The sequence below is a fragment of the Crocodylus siamensis genome, chromosome 3 (genome assembly GCF_052110815.1).
Source record: "Crocodylus siamensis isolate JL-2025a chromosome 3, ASM5211081v1, whole genome shotgun sequence".
In the NCBI taxonomy this organism is placed as follows: domain Eukaryota; kingdom Metazoa; phylum Chordata; order Crocodylia; family Crocodylidae; genus Crocodylus; species Crocodylus siamensis.
The window spans coordinates 44,465,946-44,475,104 of NC_143397.1; the positions used below are offsets into that span (position 1 = coordinate 44,465,946).

Genomic DNA, 9,159 nt, shown 5'->3' on the forward strand with positions numbered 1-9,159 from the left:
TGCAAAACAGTGGGCTAAATTTTCTGTGGTTCAGTGAAAGATACAATGTGGATTGCTCCTGTTTATAAATGAACATGTAATGTGATCAGCATAAAAATGTTAAATGATTCTGTATTATACAGTAATGAAAATAGTTTTTAATTTTGCAATATATAAATTATGCTTGTGATAATTTTGTTCTTTGTTTATGGAGAATTATTGTTTGTGTTCATTAATATGATTATGGATTAAATTCATATACTTCCCCATATCATTATTCTGAGAAAAAGGTTTGTGAACATGGCTGATGGCCTAACTCACTTACAATATTATATATCCTGGCTGTAAAATTACTTGCAATTTTACATGTTTTAACACAGAGAACATTTTCAGCTAAAATATTTATAAATTAACATACATTTCATTCACTTGAATAGAAAGACTCAACAAGACCTCTTTTTAAAGAACAGCAGTACTAACCCATAAAAAGTCATCAACTACTCCTCTTTTTTAGTAATGATTAAACATAAGGGTACATTTGGATAAGAATGCACATTTTTTCTCTAAAGTCTAACCAATTAATCTCTTGAAATTAGAAAAGGCTGTCTAGTTAGATTTGAGGTACAATCTATTTCTGGTCATGCTGGACATACTCTGGAGATGGTTGCTGTGCCCAAAAGTTGAGGAAATGAAAGAGAATTCTATCCACTTGAAAACCTCTGGACTTCCTCCACAGAGATCCAGCCTTTGACAGGGAGGATGCAAGTGAGCCAATAGATTCCTCTGTAGTTTCCACAAAGCTGCACGACATTACAAAATTTGGTGTTATAATTCATTCAGGCAGGGCTACAAAAAAGTGTTACAATGGAAAAGAGGTTGAAAACAACAGAAATATATTAATAGAGACAAGAGATAATATAATGCAAATGCAGCTGTTTATCATACAGTGAAGCTTTGGTTTGCCATAGGTTTATGATATCGTATATTTAAAAAAATAGCAAAACATACATGCAAAATATGAGTAAGGAGAAGAATCCGTTTTTATCTGAAGGGCAGTGTAGTGTTTTCCAGATTTTCTGAAAAAAAGTGAATCAATTAGTACCGAGTTAGAAACAAAACTCCCGATTACTCCTATAAAATACATCTACTCTTTTAGGCATTATAACAATATTTTTTTTACCTGGCACATTATATAGGTGCCACACCAATGTTGCTGGTGCCAGCTAATAAAGATATCATGACAGCTTAGACCAGGGCTGTCCAACTTCTGAGATGTCTGGAGACAAACACTTAGTGCGTGCCCCTGCCAGCCCACCACGGGCCACCCAGGCTACTCTGCTGCACAAGCAGTGGGCCCCTTGGTTCCCCTGGCCCACCCCCAGGGGCTGGGGCAGGAAGAGGAAGCAAGAGCCTGGAAACCCTGGCAGAAGCAGCAGACAGAGCAATGAGCAGAGCAGTGCCTGAGAGAGAGTCAACAAGCTGCAAAGTAACTCATCATGGCCTGTGCCTGGCTCATGGGCTGCCAGTTGGACTGCCCTGGCTTAGACTGTCAAAGATGAGCTTAAATAGCCACTTTGGATACATGTTATCTATGAAAACTTGCTTGGACCAAATTATTGCAAGTAATTTGTACTGATGTAAGGAAAAATGGCCAACAATTGATTCTCCTTTCAAGCAGTGATTAAAGGTAAATGTAGTACAAGCACTATTTCAGAAACTTGTTTAGATGGTTCCAAAAGAGCAATATAAAAGAAAAGAAAGTTTTGCCCAATAACATCTTTAATATACTGCTGCCATAAATAAAGTATTAATTTAAAAAAAACCACAAGCAGCAGTAGATATTAACTGTGGGCCCGCTGGTAATAATTAAAACAAATATCAGCTATAGCAGGTTAATGGAAATCAATTAGAAGGTTCACATGATAGATATGGACCTTGTAGTAAACTCTAAATGGAATGCAGTAAACATTAAATGGGGAAGTTGTGTAATGGGTACTTCCAGAAATGAGATCACAACTTCAAAATAAGCTGCTTTGCTAAAGCCATAATGTCTTACTTTCAACAGACTATGCCCAACAGAATAGGGTGACTCTTCAATTCTTAAATCCCTCTGGTTTGGATTAAAGAATACCTAATAAATCCCTCTAACAATAACATAGAACATTAGTTATCCACTTTGAAGTTATTCTTTAAAATGAGTTTTTCTTTAAGGTTTAAAAAGATACAAAGCTACAGGTAAAAATAATTATTCACTAGTCGTCCATTGTGGATGTAAATTTAAAGCCAGTAGATTCATAAGGCAAACATGATTATTTTGAAAGATTTTCCTTTGAATATATGATATTTTTGCCATATGTGTCTTGGGTCCTACCTGAATCATTTCTCATCTATCTGTCATCAGTTTTAACACAGGATACAGAATAGCAGACAATCTGGATTCAATCTGTTTATCTTTAAAGTGCTGCTGAAAAGTTTCAGAAGTTGCAAAGTCCTGAACTGTCAAGAAAACCGAGTAAGTAACAACAAAGAAGTACTGGAAATAAAGACAACGCCTTCTCAGGATCCTAGTGAGCAAGGTTCTTATATACATACCATCTTTCTAAAACTGTTTCAGTGAAAGAAAATATTAATTCTTTATTGGTGCAAATAGGCATCACAGTAGTTTTTAATTAGCATTGTAATTTTCAAGAAGTAAAAGATGATTGCTTTACAGAACTCGTCTGCTCAGAAAGAGTACTAAACCTAGCTTGCATTCAGCTTATGTAATAAGATTTTTAAGAATGTATCTAAGGTACCCCATTTACTTGTCTCTAGGGCTAGGGACAGAAGTTACACATAAACTGATTTAAGTCACCAGAAACTGGTTTAAACCTGTAACAGAACAGAAGCTCAGTGCACATAAAACAGTTTCAAAATGGCTGAAACTGGTCTAAGATAAATCTGGTTGAATGCGGTATCAGACTTAACTGATTTGGATCAAACCGGTTTGTGAAACTGGTGTCGCAGACTCCTTCCTAGTTCAAGTTCAGTCAGAGTCCCCCAGCATCCCAACATGCTTTCCAGCCCTGGGATGGGCTATGCTGTCTGTTCCAGTAGAGAAGGGTTGTGGGGGAGGCAGGGACTGTCCCCTGGAGGCAAACCCTGGCTCAGGGCTGGAGCCAGGGAGTCGGGTTAACCTTTGCTTTCCCTGAGTACAGAGCTGCCCTGCACTGCCATGGTAAAAACTGACTGCTGGCTGTAACTGTAAACTATAAATCCCAGAGGCACCTGGAACCAGGAGGAAGTGAGCAACCCTGCAGAGTCCTGCTGCTGTAACTGTGGACTGCAAATCCAAGAGACCTCAGGGGTAGCAGAAGGAGGAAGTGAACACATAGCCCATGCTGGCTATGTGCCAGAGAGCCCATGCTCTAGTGCCCTGTGGCTTCTGGCCTGAACCACTGCAGGTATGTGGCTGCATTTCCTGAATCAAAAGTGAATGTCTATCTAGTTGTTCCTCAGTTTAATCTGTGCAGCTTAGACTAACCTGCAAAGACTGAATTGAGCCAGCCTCAGGCTTTTTGACTGTCTGTACTTTAGGGGTCTAGAATGAAGGCTTCATGCAATACAGCTGTGCTAACATGGTATTGAAAGCCATGCATTTAGTGTAATATAGTCCTGAGTGATGATGTTCTCAGATAGATACTTGCTCTCCGAACAGACTGCTAGAGGAAGTCAAAGACTGTTGAATTCTGGGGATGTCTTAGTAAGCACAAACTAAACATGCCTCAAATAAATCTTTTATTATAGAGGAGGCAAGTAAATGGGAAAATTGTCTGTCAGATATGTTCAACATCTTTATTTAAAAAAAAAAATCTGACAGATAGATACATTATGTTGCATTCTTATAGCACATTTGCCCAAGGAGCTCAAAGTGTTTGCAAACATCAAAATATTTTTCAGAAGCAGGATTTTAAAGAAGTATCTTGGGGTTTTCTATAGTTCCCAATACTGTACTGCTTGCTATTTAAATTAGGCAGGTGTAATGAGGTTTTCAGAGGATTTTATGGAATCTTTTGCCATTCTTTCCTAGTCAAAGAAGATCTACTTGGGGTATGTATACTTTTAGGTGTATCATCCTGTTCATTGTGAGAGAGCTTTACTAAAGAATTGGGTCTTGCAATGTAGCCAAAACGATTTTTTCCCCAAGCTTTTAATATGTTATATTGATTCTTACAAGTGTGAATACAAAAAACTTGTCACCCAATAAAGAGTGCAGTTAGCACAACACAGTAAACTCCAGTACAGTTCATGTCAGAGTTTGTTGCCTCTGGGCACAGCGTTTAGATGTGCACCTGGAACAACAGCACGTTGAGCCAGGGTGGAGTAGCCCTGGTTGACAGGGGGCCCCAGGATCAGCCTGCCAGCCTGGGGTGGCACCAGCTTGGGTCAACATGCTGCCTGAGGTGCTGGCTGAGACATGAGGGTACTTCAGTGTGGGGCTAGCTGGCGGGCAGCACCATCAGTGTCTACACATGCACTGTGGTGGAGTAAATAACTGCACAGTAGGATAGTGCTTGTGTTGGACAGTACTATCCTATGGTAGAGTTCATTAGTTTACTCCATCCTAATAGCACCACATGTGTAGACAGTGATATTTTATTGTGGAGCTAATTAGTCAAGTCCACAGTAAAAGTCTCATATAGATGCACCTACTGACTCCAAACTTGCTTCCTATTGTTTTGTGGCATATTAATGTAAAAAATTAAAGGTTGCAGGAGTTGGCCCAGACATCCAAATGATCTTGAAGGATAACAGTGTGTTAACTGATAGAGGTTCAACCTCATCTCAGACTAGGTTTCTGGCTCAGTTTCAATAAATGACATAACATCTTCTTGCCTACAGTAAGCTTAGTATTTAAGTTAGAACTTGATCTTTGTAATGTGTCAGTTTGGTTCATGTGTTGGCTGGTAGGTCAAGCCAGAATTCTTGGATGTATCCTATGCCTTGAACTAATGGCAATGTGTTGGACCTTTCCATATCCTTTTGAATTTTTTGCATGAAATGCTCAGTACTTTGGATGACCAGGCCCTTAGCAACTGCCATTCTGAGAAGAATACTTTGGGGAAAGTATGATTTTTTTTGTACTGCAAATTCATGAATGGATTGATCCACTCTTCCTCATGGTTTCCACTTAAAAAAAAACACACTTGGAGAGTTACCTCCCTTGTTTGTTTGCTTGGTATGGCACTATTTTCTAAATTGTTTTTTACTCCCAGTTTGTTGCATTTTTTTTTCCACTGAGAAGGGGAAAGAAAAGACTCTACTATGTGAAAATGAACATTGTGACCTCTGTTTTCCTGTTAGAAACCAAAGAAAGTTTAGAATCTCAGGTAAAAATCTATTTCTCATACTCCTCCATTCCTTTCTTTTTTCCTCTGTTGTCATTAATATGGCTCAGTAAAATCTCTTGCTGCCCTTTAAGGTAGCAAATTCTTATCAAGTCCTTGTTCTGCAAAGAGCTGAAGCGTGCACCGTGCTTGAAACAGTGGAGTACCCCCAGTCAATCAATGGGACTCCTCATGTGTTTGAAGCGAGGCACATGTTAAATCCTTCACCCAAAACATGCTGATGAACAATACCAAAGATTCCTACTTTTTATAGTGAGAAAGCAGGGTAGATTTGCACCTTATTGGTTGATTAAATCAGAGATGCAGAAGCTTTCATAAATAGTAGCTTGTTTTGTCAAATGCTATGAAGGGACTGCTTTTTAAAGTGCCTTCTTTGAAGCTCCAGGAAAAAGTTAGATATGTAAAAAAAGAATTAAATTAAAACAGTAAGAAGCTGAAGTATTTTTTTCCAAAGAGCAAATAAAAAAATCTTTCATGAAAGGTTAGCAACCCCATATTATTTGCCTGAGAGACTTCTCCAATCACTTAGGTAAACATAGACAGTAGACTGTGTCAATACATATCTCAGAATGGCTAAATATTGAAGCATTTTAAAGGCATATTTACCAAGTTAAATATATAATCTAGTACCTGTAAGATACATATTTTGATATGCTTCTTCAGAGCCACTGAAGTCTATTGAGTGGGCAAATGTGGTTGGTGTATGTATTCATTTTTAAAATGCAAGGATGAGCATTCAGGCACTTGATAAAATGAGGCATTTCAGCCACTTGACTATCATTATTTCTCTGTTCAATGATATCTGACTTCATAAATTTAACAGGCTCTTAAAAACCAATAGAAACTAATATTCATTTGGATGCTGCCCATAACAATATGTTTGCATCATTAAATTGAGTGAGTTATTTCATTAATAAAGTTTTTTTATATCATTATTGTTCTGAAATCCAAATGATAGACCAATGGCCTGCAAAATTTCATTTGAAATCAAGTCTGTCGGGATTATTTCAGATTAAAACTAAAATCCTTACACAACACTCTTGTCAGTCTGTGTCCAGGGAAAGGAACATTTTGGTATCAAAGAAAATACGAAGTAACATGTAAAACTGAAATTATTCCTGCAGGTGCTCTTTAAAATTCATTATCATGGATACTGAAGGTTTATTTATGGTAAGCTCCATCCTGTTTAAAACACCCTTGTTGGGAGCCAAGCCTTTGGGAGCATTATAGGGGGATGTTCTATAGTGAGAATAGTAAGAGAGAATGATTAAAAGAATAAACAGTATATTAATATTCTGAGAACTGCAGCTTAATAGCAAAGCTAGTAGAGGGCCACCATGGAAAATCAAATAAAGATCTGAAGAAAGGAAAAAGTCAAAGCCTTTTGAAAAAGATGTATTTTCAAAAAATCATCGGGCATAGGCATGACTTAAAATTGAGAGCTTGCACTTCCTGTCTCTGACAATGTCAGCAGCCCTTTTTATGTGCAAACTAGTATTTCATAAGATAGAAAAACTGACTTACCCTCAAGTTTAAAAACATGAATGGCAGCACTACAACCACTGCTAGCATAAATATGTGAGCTTTGAAAACAGATGGACAAGAAAGCAGACACTACATATTCTTTGTTGTTCAGCAGTAGATAGTCAATAATACTTTTTAATTACATTTATATTTTGTTTTATCCCATCCATCTTTTATAGTGAAGTTCCTTGTTTCCATATAAACTTCCTCTGGGAACACAAACTGCTGATTCTGCATCTACTGACAAAAATGCCACAACATAAATTAAGTCAGAAAAAAAATTTGGGGGTTGCCAACCTAGATAAAAAGCCACTGTGCAGCTGCAGAATGTACTACGGTCCAGCTGAGCACTGATAAAATTTATCACAGGGACACATATGAGTAAGCAGCTTAGAGAAGCAGTCTGTGGTAGAACTTGTAACAGCTAAATAACTAAAGGAATATTGTTAATAACAAAGCCATGACCAAAATAAAGATTATAACCTAGGTTTATAGTCTGATGTTATGTATTGTATTTTTGCACTTTGCTGGGTCTTAACTGCTCTTATATTTACAAATAGGTATCAGGGGACCACTTGCCAGAATTGTAAATTCTATCTATTGGACTTTCTAATAACCTGTTCACCCAATGGATTTACAATACATCCTAAATATTAGTGAAGAACAGGGTAAGTGCAGATACCAAGGAAAGCCTTTGCCCAGAATTTGAAATAATCTAACCCTGAACCACCTTTCATGATTGAAACATTCAGGCCATGCTTTCTTCAGGACCCCACAAGCATGTAAACAACTGAACTTCCTAATCTGCTCTACATGTGAAAATACTGCAACAAAACCATTTTTTTCAGTGCTTTCTGACCAAGCCAAAACCCAAATGCAATTGCAGTATTATAAGAAAACCTGATCATGTTAGATCCCCAGACACAAAAGGTTTGGGTAAATTCAGATAAACTTCAAAATAAACAGAATACTGGATGTTGTAGCTTCTCCAGACTGAACTCAAATGCAGGCTGTAGGTTTCTCCTCCTGCCAAGAGAAGCAGTAGCAATGACATTATTTGCTGTTCAAGAACAAAAAATATTGCATTGAGATACCCAGGTGATATCTGTTTCAATTTAGTTCTCCGATGTCTAGTAGATGTAAAACAAAGGAATGGGAGCAACATATCCTGTATCTTAAAAAATTCTGGATTAAAGACACTCTTGGAAACAATAGAATTTAGAGTTTACTGCAAGACTAAGAAGTAACGTGGTAGTTTATGATGGATTAGTAATTCATTCAGATTCCATTCATATACTTTTTTCATACCATCAGTGCTCTCCAATATATACTACTGACCTTACTTCCAATCATCAAAGAAGTCCAGATTCTTCTCTCACCTGACTCTTTTATGCAAAGCATAGAGTAAAACTTGACTAAATAAGACTGGTAGTATTGTACACCTGCTTTGCACGTGTGAAAAGGACTAGACAAAAGGCAAGGCTGTTCCAAATCAGGACCAGAGAGCTGAAATGAAAAGAAGCAGAGGGTTCATAAAAGCATGCAAACTAAAGACCATTGCCAGCATGAACAAAGAGAGACACAGAGAAAGAAGTCAAAAGGAGGCAAGAGATATAGAATGAGTTTAACAGCAAAGAGTGGGTAGAAAAAATCTAGATTACAAAGAAAAAGGACAAAGCGTTCTCTCCTAGAGTGAATCCACACTACGATGTCTCAAAAATCTTGACAAACCAAAGTGATGAATATGAGAGACAGGAGAATGTTCCACTTCCAGTGACAGATAAGCAAAGGTTGAAAGAAACATATCATATTGCCAAAATTAAAAGTAATCCCCACCCCAAAACAAAAAACACTAGCCCTTAACAGACTAGTATATAATATGAAGGCAAACATGAAAAAGAATTAAACAATATACTATGTTTAAAAAATCATTCTGGGACTGGCAGCAAGACATTACTCTTTGTACATCTTGTAAACAGGGCATAATTATCAGAAGAGTGGCCATCCATGCATCTCAACTTGTAGATATCAATGTTTTCTCACACCAATTGATAAGGCCCGTAAAACGGGTATGTGGCCAGTGCTGGTTATGTTTGCAGTGAAGTCAGCCACTTATTGTTCTTTAAATGGCCTGGATTTCTTCAGTGTGGGGTAGAATGCTGTAATTTATATCTCATTGCTCTGTATGAAGAATCAACTCCTATCCCAAACAGTTAACAAGCCAAAAAAGTAGAAGCTGTGCTGAATAAGGTTTACATTTTCTCTGTAT

At 37.5% G+C, this 9,159-nt stretch overlaps 1 long non-coding RNA gene across 1 annotated transcript; it reads right to left on the reverse strand.

Moving 5' to 3' along the window:
• Nucleotides 1-464: 464 nt before the first annotated feature.
• On the reverse strand, nucleotides 465-8,355 carry LOC149868235 (uncharacterized). The gene is made up of 3 exons (XR_016440959.1): nucleotides 8,229-8,355; nucleotides 988-1,055; nucleotides 465-779 (listed from the first exon to the last, which is right to left on the reverse strand). It is a non-coding gene; the product is annotated as an uncharacterized LOC149868235 (long non-coding RNA).
• Nucleotides 8,356-9,159: the final 804 nt, after the last annotated feature.